Source organism: Tamandua tetradactyla, chromosome 20 (genome assembly GCF_023851605.1).
Source record: "Tamandua tetradactyla isolate mTamTet1 chromosome 20, mTamTet1.pri, whole genome shotgun sequence".
In the NCBI taxonomy this organism is placed as follows: domain Eukaryota; kingdom Metazoa; phylum Chordata; class Mammalia; order Pilosa; family Myrmecophagidae; genus Tamandua; species Tamandua tetradactyla.
Window position 1 is genome coordinate 29438210 of NC_135346.1, and position 12208 is coordinate 29450417.

Here is a 12208-nt window from a genome sequence, read left to right on the forward strand (position 1 = left end):
TCTTGCGTCAGTGTGGAACATTTGCCACAACGGATGACAGAATTTTTTAAAGTAGTTGTACTTTTAAACAGTGGTTATGGTTACCTTTGTTACAACTGATGAAAGGTTATTAAAATAGTCCTACTGCCCATTATTTACAGTAGGTGTATTTTCCCCATCTACTATCCTTTTATTACGACCTTGTATAAGTACCATATGTTTGTTATAATTCATGGCAGAACCTCCTCCTTGTAGTGTTAAGCATAGTCCATCATCTACAATAGGGTAAACTGTGTTGTGCAGTTCTGTGCTGTGTCTTTTAAGGTTTTAGTTAGCATATACAAACTAAAGATTCCCCTTTTAACCACATTCACCTATTTATTTCAGTGCTGTTGAGCACACTCCCAATAATATGCTACCATAGGATTTTTATGAAGATTAAATGAGCTCATTCATGTAAAGCATTTACAACAGTGCCTGGCACATATCAAGGGATGGATTAATGTGAGCTATTAGGATCATTATTATATTGCCTCTGAAATGCTTCTCAGCCTTCAGCAGCATCTTGAGCATTTCCAGGCACAGCAATAAAGCAGTGTGAAACCAGGAGGGATATAGGTAGATGTGTGAGGGTGTCTAGATTGGAAAGGGATGGAAAGGCAGCAAGTAACACAGCGATCCATTCTTAAATAAAAAAGAGCTGTTATATGAGATTCTGTACAAGGTCACAAGACATGTATTTGAATTACAGCACAGGTTCTCAGTGGGGGGGGGGGTTTGCCCTCCACCCCAGGGACATCTGGCAACATCTGGTGACATTTTTGGTTGTCACAATTTGGAAGTTGCTACCGGCAGCTGATGGATAGAGGCCAAGGATGCTACCAACATCCTACAATGCACAGGACAATCCCCTCACCACGAAGAATTATCTAGCCTAAGATATCAAAAGGGCGGAGTTTTTGAGAAATCCTGAATTATGGCACAGTATGAAGCTGTCTTTGAAAGGCTTGATGCGTTTTTCACTTTTCAAAGTCAATGACATGGAGGATTGTGGCACTTGATGAAAGAGGAGAATTGGTGACCTCTAAGAATCCTCCAACTCAAGGCTTGATGTATTTAGTTGACTCTAAATCTCAAACTTACATCAAGAATGCATGTTCGCTCTTTTTCCCTTTACCTATTTCTTTTCCTAAGACAAACTAAAATTTTTACAAAGATGGTTAGATAATTAAGATGTAATCATGAGGCATTAGGTGAAAATTTTCTTGCTAAAAGAAAGAATACCAACAGCAATCAGTTTTGGACTGGATGAAACTTTAGAAATGATCTAATGACTAGATTCTGGTTGAAGGGTTTCATCCCATTTCACAGATGAAGAAACTGAGAATAGAAAGATGAAGAGACTTGATCCAGGTCACACAGATTCATCCCAAGAACTTATTTAACTTATAGCTGCACAGTAATAACAATCAAGGACTCATGATGGGTCCCCTCTTTGCGTATTCGCTTTGATATGTTTTCAATGATCATAATCTATAACTGCTCCTATCTTTGGCAATCCCTGAATATGGGTCTCACCAAGGAGATGGTGGCAACAAGAGCAAAAAAAGAGAGAGAAAAAAAAACAGATTCAGGAGACACTGAAGGAAAACTTGACAAATCTGCAGATTGATTAAGCTGTGGTAGTTACTGATGAAAGAAGAGGGATTAGAAAGTGACTTCACTTTCCAGTCTGGGAGACTCAGAGGAATGGTGGTGGTTGTGGAGGTGGTTTGGGATCACAGTGTGTGTGTGTGTGTGTGTGTGTGTGTGTGTGTGTGTGTGTGTGTGTGTGCTGGGTTTCAGGTGCTGCCCTTAGTCTGTGAAGCTGGGAAGGAGATGACGCCATGAACCCTATCGAGGAGGTCTGCAAGAACACGGGTTGAAGAAAACAGATTTGAATTTGGTCATGAAACTGCTGGAGGGAGCAGCATCAGGAGCGAAATCCAGATGTCCGATAGGAGGCAGGGCACAACGGTTCTCTGCACCGCAGGGCTGAGCTGAGCACTGCTGAAGGTCCTGCTAGCTCTGATGTGCTACCATTCTCTTGGAGTTCAAATAACAGCTATCACTGGACTATATATTAATAATTGTAATAAAGATATTTCCCTTGGGCGAGGGAACAATCCAAATATAACAGAGATTTAAAAATTACTTGAGAATGTTGCAAAACCTGTTCAATTTTTACTAATTTTTCCACAATCATCATTTCCTAAATTAGAGCTGCTCCTCAGACTTCCTGGGGTCTTTTCCCCCGTACTGACTTTTTCCAGCTTTCCTGCACCACATCCATCACCAGCGTCCTTTCCCTTCACCATGAGAGCTCACTAACAGCAACGCAATAACTTCTCCTCCCTCGGTAGTGGTCAATGCTGCTGAAGTTCCACTCGGGGGACAAGGGAAGCCCCATCCATTGTCCCGAGGGTCACCGGCAGCTTTACAACCTGCGAAGTCCATCCCAGTAGCAGCAAGTTGGGGAGGGCAAACTTGCATCAGTACCTTCCATCAAAAGCTACCTTTGGTTCATGCCCAACCTGTACCCTAAGAAATATTTTTAGCTCATTTTCATGGACCAAAAGGGAAATCAAGCCAATCTTTTCTCTCAACACTGAACTCTAGGAAGAGGAACTCATACTCATAGCTTCTTCACCTCTGCTGGCCACCACCTCCTTGTACCAACAGCTACTTCTTTTGAAGGGAGCTGATGGCAGCGTGCCACAGATGGGGCAGCAAGCCGAGGAGCGATGGATCAGGAGCCTGTGAAAGGCAACTGCAGGGCGCTAGTACTGGCAAGTGACTGCGAATGGCTCATGCAGCGCAGTGTGCCCCCACACACTCACACACACAGCCAGCTGCACATTTATGACACATATGCCTTGTCTCGCGCACACACACACGGACACACAGCATACTCTCTGTCCCACATTCACAACCATCCATCCATATAGTTCCACCTGGTTACACACTGTTATAGATATACACCCTACCTTATCCTCATTCTCTCTCATACACACACACACTCTCTCTCACTTTACACACACAACACCATATAGTCAATGAATATATACCCAGTTTCACAAATACTTACATATCCAAGCGCAGGTCGCTGGCCCTAGCCCTACAGCGGTCCACGCCGGAGCCCGTTGCATACAACCAGCCACCCCCTGCCCTCTACGCCCGGAGCCCCCACGCCACTCATCCCTGCGGCAAAGCCGGCTCTCCCGAGTGCTAGGCTCCCAAACCCCCAGTCCCGCATGCCGCCCAGTCCCCGCCGCGTCCCCACCTGCACACGTGGGCTCTCGGGGCCCTAAGCCCGGGCGCAGCTGCCGCACCTACCCGAGGCGAGGGAGCAAGGCGCCCTGGCAGCCTGGAGCAGCCACCCCGAGCCGCTGAGCCGAGCTTCTGCCGCCGCCGCCGTCGCCGCGCTCCCAGCGGCTGCCTGCACCCTCGCCGCCGCCCCCTCGGGTGCCGGCTCCAGCCCCCGCGCTGGGGGGACCCGCGGATGCGAGGCGCGGGCCGGGAGCCCGAGCGCCGCAGCACCCCAGCCCCGCTCACCTGGGCGCGCCGTGCATCGTCCTCCTCCCCGGCCGAGCAGCTCCGCGGGTTCTACAGCCCCAGCCCCGGCGGCCCCACTGCCCGGTCCGCTGCCGCCCCCACCGGGCGCCGGGGACTGCGGGGACTCGGTCGGCGGGGCCGACGCACGGGCAGTGGGCGCAGGGGCGGGGCGTGCAGGAGGGTCCTTGTCCCCTCCGGGCTGGCCAGCACGCGCCTTCCCAGGACCCAGCCCTGCCCCGCGGATGGAGGCGAGGGGCGCGTCCCGGGCTCACTTCGGTTCCTGCGTGACCTTCGGCAGTTGCTTAACCTCGCCGACTAGCCACTTTCTCCATGGAAAGATAATAAACAAGAAATCGCTCGTAGGGAGAAACCCTGCCCCTGTATAGCTTACTTCCTTCCCATGCCTCTAAACTCTGCCAGGACAGGATTAGTTTGGAAACAGGGTTCATTGTGAGTTTAACAACACCTCAGATGTAAGGCTCCCAAGCTTTCCGGAGGCAGTGTTTCATTTGCCTGAAGACTTCCTAGGTAAACCTGCCAGTGTTTGTTAGTCCCTCTCTCTCTGCTACCTGATCCGGAAGTTATCTGTTCCGTTTTGACCTTGAGCATGCCATTACACTGCAGCCAAGCCTCAGCGCTTCCATCTGTAAAATGGGAACCGTAAACTCATAGCTGTGTTGAGGCATACGGGAACTTGTGCCTGTGTGTCACTTTAGGAGTTGTAATATATGTGGACAACTGTGACATGACGAACAACATTTTTCCCCATACATCAGGCAGAAGCCTCAAATTCCAGAGACAAACGAACTCCAGAATCAAACAAGCCACTTTGGTTAGAGTAGAAGAGAACGGAGCCTTTCTTCAGTGAAACAGGTGAGGGGGCCAAAGGACCTACTGGGCAAAAATTCACCCCCTCAAGAAATATGGAGATTGTCTGGAAGTTTGACAAAACAGACTGAAAAGCTGTGGACAGTGATTGACCTCCAAAAGCAAATAAATCTTCCAAGACAATCTTAAAAATTGTTAACTCACACTTGTGAGTACAACCAAGTGAAATGGAAATTTTAATTGACCAACCTACTCATAGAAAAAATGCTGAGCTTGTTCTTCTCTGTTTCTCTTTCTTTTGAAATTCCCGTCTTTCATTTCCCTTTCTTTTGCCTTATCTCTCTTTCTCATAGTCCATATTTCTTCCCCATCTCACTCTTACATTTTTTCTCTTTCCTTTCTTTCTCTTCTCATTTCAGTCTCTCCCAGGTCCATGGATCTCACCTTTACCTTCTTTGTGCCTAATTTGTGTCTCAGCATCTCCCACCCTCAGCCATTCCCACTCACTTCTTCTCTCCCTGACATGCGGTGTCTTGTATCTCTATTCATCTTATACCCCCCATTCAAATGGTAAAAGTGGAGTAGCTGTGTGTTATTTCTCTAATAATAATGAAATCCAAACTTTAATTTATCCCTATCCTATTTCCCTAAACCAACCACAACGACATTATCTTGCCACATATGGGAGCTCAAAGCCTGAATCATCTCTGACAACTTCATCTCCATATTCCCTTCCCTACACTCTCCTCTCCGCTACGTGCTAACTCCTAAGGAGTCTGTCCCCACTCTGCCGCTTGCATCTGTCCCTTCCTTCTTCTTCCCACTGGGCCTAATCAGATATTTTTCTGATATCATCCAAAGGATCTCACTAGTCTCTGTTCCTCAAATCCACCTTCCTTACAGATGTCAGCCAGCTGTTCCTCAAGCAGATCCCCTTACTGTCAAAAACACGTATCTTCTGTGGAAAGTAGAAAAAATGGCCTCCAAGAAAGTCCATGTCCAAATCCCCGGAACCTTTGAATATAGTGCTTTACATGGCAAAAAGGACTTTGCAGGTTGAGTAAATGAAAGACTTGAAAGTCAGGGAGGTAATCCTGGATTATATGAAGAAGCCTGATAGAATTACAAGGCTTCTTAAAAGTGGAAGATGGAGACAGAAGAGGTGGCCAGAGTGATGTGATTTGAGAGTGACTCTATCAGTCGTTGCTGGCTTTGAGCACGGAGGGAGAGGGCCATAAACAAAGGATTGCAACAGTGTCTAGAAGCTGGGAAAGGGAAGGAAATGATCCCTGCCCCCCCCCCCGCCACCCCAAGCCTCCAGAAAGGAATGTGCCCCTAACTACAGCTTGATTTTAGCTCAGTGAAACCCAAATCAGACTTTTGCTCTATAGAATTGTAAGATAAACGAATTTGTGTTGCTTTAAGCCGCTGCAGTAGTTTGCTATAACAGCTATAGAAAACTTACACAGTGCCTCTCTTTTACTATGGAAATACATGCGAATGCCTCATGTTATTATAAACAGCAATCCAAGTTACCTCTACTTTTCTTTCAGCCATCTTGTGCTATCCAAACTCATGTTCCAATGAATGCATTCCCTTTTCCTCTCTTCTGTGACAGGGTTCACAATATCCTCTCCTCCAGAATGCCCTCTTCCAGCATTGTCAATCTTAGCATCCTTCCATGCTCGATGACTCCATGGAGTGGTGCCTGATCTCTCTCTTATTCTGTTCCCCAGAATGCTTTGTTTTCTCAAAGTATATCTAATAATCCACCCATTTTAAATGGGGGCTATTAATGAGAGAGAAGGGAACAAGAGGGAAGAGAGGAATTTAAATGCACATTTTGGAATTGCTCCTGGCTCTCAGCTCCCTAATCGCAGTACTCATAACCTCTATCATAGCAGGTGTCCCACGTTGTGTTATTTATGGTCCTGGATGGCGCTCCCTCAGCCCCCTTGCTATGTCTCAGCCCCTAGAACCACAGTAGGCGCACAGGAGGACTCAGTAAATATTTGTTATTAAATGGACAAAGAGAACAACTGTAGTGTCCGGTTGGGTTGAGCAGAAAGGGCTGTTAGTAAATTCTTGCACCACTTGTCTCTATTTAATGGGCTGGTCAATTGATGCACCTTAGTTAATGCAATGTGGTTTTAAGTGGGGCTGCTTTGATTCATAGCTTGAACTATGGACTAAAGTTTTTTTTCTTTTCTGAAGTAGAGTCCCACAATAAACAAAAAAAGCTTTTTTTAATAGCTTTATTTAAAAAGGGCTATTGTTGTAATGTAAAAGCATTACAAACGTGTAAAACTCTTTGGCTTAGCAATTCTACTTCTCAAAATGTATCCTAAAGATAATAAGCATATATACACAAAGGTTTACCTATGAGAATATTAATTGCAGGAACTTTTATGAGTGAATAATTGAAGACAACCCAAATATCTAATAGGATTCAGGTGTTAAAAATTATTTTGTCAACTGGCATTTATTAAGTAGAAATATGTTTATAATTTATTGTTGAATGTGATCCCTAATGGAAAAAATTATATATATATATATATATATATATGCATGTGTAGATGTATATACATATATATATAAACACGCACATAAAAATATTATGATAGGATCTATGCCAAATGATAACTTTTTGTTTATTTCTAGGTGAATACGTTTATATTATTTCTTATGCTTACTGTATTTTCTGTCATACAATAAACATATGTCTTTAAAAGTCAGTTTCAGTAATATATATCTATATATATATATATATAAACCCTTGCCTCCAAAAGGAGAATTAAATTAAACTTCAGTATTTTCTCAAGTTCCAAAGAAGACTCATCAGAGGTTCAGTATTTTGATGATGACACAAAAAGGAAGATTCACAGAAGGTCTGAAATATGACCTGGACTTATCTTCACTCCATTAATTCATTTACTCTAGGAGTATCTCAATTAAAATCTTTAGTAGCAAGGAACAGAAATGGACTGTCACTAACATAAGCAAAATGGAAAGTATTTGAATGATATTTAGGAGCTCATAGAAGCAATGTGAGGTTAAGGAACCAGGCTTGGAGAGAAGCAGGCACCAAGAGAACATCAGAGAACTGAAGAGGAGAATGTTCAAGACCCCAACAGGATTCCATACCGTGACCCCTGACGCTGTGAATGGTCTCCACCCAAGGTTAGCTTTGTGCCCTCTCCTCATTTTGAATCAGAGGCTGAGAAAAGAGAGAATCTACTCTCTCCACCAAGATCACATAATGGGAAAAGATTTTAGTTCATGGGTAAATTAGGGTGCTGTTAGGAGAGTAAAATGGAAGCTGGCGGCCTAAAGATGATGACTGTCCTCTCCTAGACCCTGCAGCGGGCTAAGCCTTATGCTTCTAGGGCTCCAAGGGTCAGCTTCTCTGTCAATAACTCTCCAGGACCCCTCAGGATGCTGAACCAGAAATAACCACTCAGATGACATGAAGGCTCCGATTCAGTTAGTTCCTTTACAAACCTGATCATGCTAAGGTTTTCTATGGCTGATTTCTTCTAGTCTGCTGAAACAAATATTTTTCTGTTTTGGTTGTCTACACTTTGTTCAACAAGTGCAAGCACCCTACTATGTGCTTAACTACATAATAGCCTGCCAAATGGACTGAAGTGTATTATCAGCACCACATCATAAGGGTTATCTAAAAGTCCCAATGCTTATTATGAGCTTCTTATATTTTGGGTGCTTTAGCCACAGAATAGAGTCTTGTGCATGTGTGTGTGTGTATCTATGTGTGTGTGTGTGTGTGCATGTGTGTAGGTTTGGGGAGGTGGAAGTAGAAGAGAAAGAAGACAGAGAACAAAGAGGAAGTAACAAAGAAGATGGAAATGAAAATCCATACCTAAATTGCTGAGATAAATAAATGCTTCTCTTGAACTCACAAATTTGAAACTTACATGCCTTCTACCCACTTAAGAGCAAAATCTTTTTAAACAGTGGGACTTTTAATGCAGTTGCAAAAAAAGGAAGCCAAAGTGTAAGTTCCTTTCCTATAATAAAGCTAGCTTTATTTTAATAAAGTCCACAGAATAAATAAGACTCCAGAACAAGACACTGACTTATCCGTGGGCACACAGGTTATTCACAGACATCCTCAGTTTACCTCACAGATACTCACTCTATGTCAGGAACGAACATCTTCTAGCAAAACCTCCTCCAAGTAAAGTTGCAAATGGAGAAACCTTTGCAATTTGTTGTTTGTAAGGGTCAAATCTTCTCTCCACAGAAGGCCTTGTTTATTCTTATTTTGCTATGTGTCTGATTTTCTCCCACTCCGCCAAACCCAAACCAGACCACATGGACATGTCTCTTTGTCCAGACTCCTTACCTTGGCCTCTAGAGAGCTCATGTTCTGGCTCCTACGTCCTCTCCCACCCAGCTCACAGCATTCTCTGTGGCAGTGGCTCTGGCCACACCTAAAGCCACTGGGAGAGGTTAAACCACTGGGGTTTAGGTGTTGTTTGTACCCGGATCTTTCTAGCCACAGGCCCTTTGCATTTACTATTTCCTAGACCTGAATTGCTTTCGCCTCTAGTTCACCATAACTATCTCCTTTACCAAGAGGTTTCCCCTTAACCACTTGGGGGCTGCCTCCATTATTTTATGTCTTAGCACTCTTTCTCTCCCATATATCCCTTATTCAGTCTGTAACTTTTTCGTTGATGCAGTTTTGACTCGCTTAGTCTCTGAAACAAGCTGCTAGAGGTACAATGCCATGCACTTAATGTGGAACCCAGCTTGGAGTGAACACTCATTTTGTAAGAGTTGAATGGATGGAAATATGAAAAAACAAACCATAAGATTTGCATTCAGAAGCATCTGCGTTCTCCATGGCATGTGAGTTGTCTGGAAACCAAGGACCCATGAAGGTCAAAGAACCCACCTCCTCATGGATGAAAGAACGATCGTTCATTTCTAGGAGAGAAGGTGGCTCCTGAAAAAACAGACTTGAGTGCAAGAGGGGTTGTGAAATGGAGCACTGTGTCACTTTTTCAAGACACAGTGACATCATGTGTGTGTAAGTGGTAAATGGATGAGGGGCTGGAGGAGAGAGGCTCAGGCTGCCTCCAACTAGAGAAAGCTGCCAGAAGTCAGTGTATTCCAAAAGGAAATAACAGGATTGAGAAGGAGAATATTAGACTACATAAACTCAAGATATGGTGTTCTTAGTAACTTACTATTCAGTATTAACCTACTGTTTAAACACTGGAAAGCCAACTGCCTAAAGCAGCGGAGAATAGAGGCAGATAAAGGGCGGCAGAGCCCAGTTATCGCGGCAGAGATAAGAGGCTGCGTGCACCTTTTTTGTGCTTGGCTGTTCTTTGTCCTCTAGTCCTACTGATACTGTTTGGTTTAATCTATCTAAGTTTGAAAAGGCAGTTGACTAATTCGTGTTTTATTATCAATAAAAGTCAAATAAATGAATATTGAGACTTTCGGGAAGGAAACCCAAATAATAAAGTCTTCCAAGTCAGCGTTTCCAGGCAGTAACAGCCAAATCAGTGTCACCAATGTGGCCTGCCAGGCAAAAACATGGTGTCACTTAAATTGTAAAATTCACTTTAAAATTTACATATAGTAAAATTCACTTTTTCTGGTGTACAGTTTATTCTTCTTTTGTGAGTTTTGACAAGTTTATAGAGTGACACAACCACCACAACATTCAGGATACAGAACAGTTCCCCTCACCCCAAAGCAAAACTGGATTTTGACATGGACGGGTGTATTGGGGGATAAATTTTAAGTAACGTATTCGATAGAGCATTTTGACTGGCTTTGACTGAAATAAGCAACAAATCCCTACCTCCTCCCCGCTGCTCATCCCCTCGCCCCGTATTGCTTCATCCCATTCATAAATCTGGATGCTTGTATTTGGGGTCTAGGAGGTGAAGCCGTGATGAGTGCAGGGGCTGCAGTGGAAAGAAGAGAAAAGTGGTCAGATACGGGATGGCCTCTGGCCCACAAGACTGATTGGACTAGTCTGAGCCTTCTACAGAGAGCTGGGGTTAGAAGCAGAAACTTCTAGGGGCGTTCAAAAGGGTTTTGTGGGAGACTAAGCACAAGACAAGATAGCTGTGCTCAGGGCCCAAGCAATGACGCAAGGCTCAGGTTCAGAGAGGAGGCACTGTCCTGGGACTGGAGAGATGGAACATTGGGTCCTTTGCAGCCAGATGCCGTGGCACAGCCACTGGTGGTCTCATGGTGAGTGGCAGCAACGTGACCATCTCCAGGAAGCACTGTGGGGATGGAGGCAGTCGGAACACAGAGGCGCAAGGTGAAGGTGGCTGGAAGATTTGGATTCTGGGTACATGCAACGCATGTGCTTGGGATCCCCTACAGATAATAAGTGTGCACTTGGTAATAGGATGGTTAATGAGTGATTGAAACTATGATTTCATGTTTATAGAAGGGCAGCCTGGGTAGTTAAAGAGTTGGCAAATCTCCATTCCACGAACATATAGTAACTTTCCCTCCCACTGTGCTTGGCCCTGGAAGAGGGATATAATGAATATGATGTGACACACAGAACCCACTGAGGGAGACAAAACTAGATGCAGATCATCTCTACACAAATTGTAGAGTTAGAAAAGGTAAGCAGAGGTGGCAAATGGAACACATGGCATTTATTGTTTTTTTTAATTATGTTATTACATAACAAGCATTTATTGAGCACATACTACTTGCTGGTTTTTAGGCTAAGAAAATTTGTATGCATTATCTCAATGGAACCTCAAAGCAGCCCTATGGAGGAAGTGCTATCACTATTGACATTTTTCAAATGAAAAAGATTCAAAGCAGAAAATGATTAAAGAGCTTAATATTGAAATGGTGTAGCTAGAAATGGTATAGCAGCCCCAAGATTAGAATTCAGCCCATCTGACTTTAAAGCCTTTACTAAGAGCAACCAGGAAATAAAGACCATAACAATATCAACAATAATGCAAAAAGAACATTAATGTTTGATTACATTACATGTATTGAACATTTAATTCTCTTGCACTATTTGGAGAGCTGTTTATTCAAAGGAAAATAATACAATCAGTTTCGATTTCTGATACATGAGAAAAAGGAAACAAGGACCAGGATATTTTAGAGAAATAGCATTCAGCTCAGTGTAAGACTTCTTCAACATCTGGAGCTGTTTAGCATTAAAGGTAAAAAAGCACAGACTGGGGGCCCTCTGCCAGGAAGGCTGAACTTTGTTTCAGGTGCATAGTTCAACAGCAGCGCTTCTCCTACTCCCCCAGCTCAGCAATGCTCTGATGCTAATGTTTGAAAGTCTCAATCTCCTTTGCCAGATCCTACTCAAGCTAACGTTGAAATATTGAAACCCTCCCTCTTCTTTCACGTTCTACAGTCACCAGTACTATTTCAGCCACAGTCCTAGCTTTAATTATCATTTGTATACTAACAACTTCCAAATTTGGCATTCCAGCCCAGAAATCATTCAGAGTTCCAGCGCAACCTCTTGGATGCAAGCTATCCGTGCACCTGGGCTAAGGAACACCTAGTCTGGTTTGAGCTAGACGACCATAAAAGAGAGGTGTCTAGAGGAAAAAAGGAACTGATCAGTTTAACTAAGATTTTGAAAATGTACAAAAATGTTAACGACATTTGATGGTGTTTGAACTTGTGGTGCTGACTTGTGTTTTGGACCACCTATAAAGGAGGTAATAATATAAGCATATTATTTGGATTTGAGGAACAATATTTACAATGCCGTAATTATTTCAAAGCTGTGTTCTGGTTTTAAGCTTTTAAAACCAAT

The 12208-nt window shown here is 43.7% G+C and overlaps 1 protein-coding gene across 3 annotated transcripts in view; it reads right to left on the bottom strand.

The window, feature by feature from the left end:
* HTR4 (5-hydroxytryptamine receptor 4) overlaps positions 1 to 12208 on the bottom strand; it is a 182776-nt gene that overhangs the window by 169348 nt on the left and 1220 nt on the right. The window contains exon 2 of one of the 3 annotated variants that reach the window (XM_077138072.1): positions 10244 to 10349. The exons of 1 other annotated variant lie outside the window; for it this stretch is intronic. The gene's annotated coding sequence lies outside the window, so the exon portion shown is untranslated. Of the gene's footprint in view, positions 1 to 3573; positions 3616 to 10243; positions 10350 to 12208 lie in introns of those variants that run through there. One more of the 3 variants, XM_077138071.1, reaches the window with a different exon arrangement.